Genomic DNA, 1,712 nt, shown 5'->3' with positions numbered 1-1,712 from the left:
GGCCCGTGAGCCATGGCCGCTGAGCCTGCGCGTCCGGAGCCTGTGCTCCGCAACGGGAGGGGCCACAGCAGTGAGAGGCCCGCAAACCGCAAAAAAAAAAAAAAAAAGTAATTGAAAGATTCCTTTTTCTTCTTAAAGAAAGAATACACATACAAATGCACACACACATATACTCTACATTTGGAATGAGTAACATGATTTACCAAATAAAATTTATCAATGATCTCTTTTTAGCAATTGTCTTTATTAATATGTAAAGTTCTGTTAGATTCTGCTGCATCATTTAGTACCTGTGAGTTGAAATACTATTTGAAATACTGTTAGATATCTTATAAAAGGAAGGAAAGAGGAAATAAATTCAAAATAAATACTAAATATATTCACACTCAAATATAAATGATGCCAAGAAAAAACATTGGTGAAAAGTTTTATTTTGAAATAGTGCTTTGGCTCTCTATAATTTCATGCTTATAAAGCACACACATGCTGCCTAAATTGGCTCCAAAAGACTTTTGTGTCATTATTCATGACACACATGTCTGGTTCTGGACCTCAGTTTCTACCCAACACCCAATATAACATAAATTTTATAAGTGTGAAATTAAGTTAAATGACGTATGTCCTATAACTGTTAATAAGTATGCAAAAGCATGACTTAATTTTCTTGATTTTTTTATTATGCACTATTTTATTTTCTAATAAATATATTTTGCTTAAACCACCAAAATACAGGAGTTTGAGCAATATATGACTGTCTAAACCCTGTTACTATGCAAATAACTTTTGTTTTCTTCCCTAGGAAGTATAACTTTTGACCCATTTGAGATGAACTCTTCAATCTGAAAAACTTTGCTCTCAAAAGTAATAGGTTTTGGGCTTCCCTGGTGGTGCAGTGGTTGAGAATCTGCCTGCTAATGCAGGGGATATGGGTACGAGCCCTGGTCTGGGACGATCCCACATGCCGTGGAGCAACTAGGCCCGTGAGCCACAACTGCTGAGCCTGTGCGTCTGGAGCCTGTGCTCCGCAGCAGGAGAGGCCGCGATAGTGAGAGGCCCATGCACCGCGATGAAGAGTGGCCCCCGCTTGCCACAACTAGAGAAAGCCCTCGTGCAGAAACGAAGACCCAACACAGCAAAAATAAATAAATTAATTAATAAAACTCCTACCCCCAACATCAAAAAAAAAAAAGTGATAGGTTTTAAGATGTAAATCAAACACTAACATCTTAATAACAATTCAAAAGTAACAAGAATAAAATATCTCAACTTTCACTATACCTCTAGGTTTGAAGGCAGTCTGTATTAAGTGACCAAGCTGTGCAGTGAAATTTGAGTACCATCCCAGACTGTAGGCAAAATATATTTCACATGTCAACCTTAAGATACAACAATGTAAGATAGTTTGCCTTCTTAGGATGCCCTTCTCTGTCCTTCCAAGTTACCTACTATTCAAGGACTGATCAAGTGTTCCTCTGTGAAGCTTTCCTCACAGCTCCTGTCTGATTTCCATCACATGCAGGAGTTTCCCTCTGCCATGTTCCCAACATAACTCTTCATACATCTATTGTAGTTGTCATTGTATTATAATTATTTGGATGTGTATATTGCTAGATGGTATATTATTTGAGAGAAGTGAGCATGTATTTAGCTATATGTTCTCAAAACTGAATCCAATATCAGGCATAGAATAGACGTTTAATAAATATTTGTCA

Source organism: Lipotes vexillifer, unplaced genomic scaffold (assembly GCF_000442215.2).
Source record: "Lipotes vexillifer unplaced genomic scaffold, Lipotes_vexillifer_v1.1 scaffold367, whole genome shotgun sequence".
NCBI classification, from domain to species: Eukaryota; Metazoa; Chordata; class Mammalia; order Artiodactyla; family Lipotidae; genus Lipotes; species Lipotes vexillifer.
Note: the sequence above shows the minus strand (reverse complement) of the source record.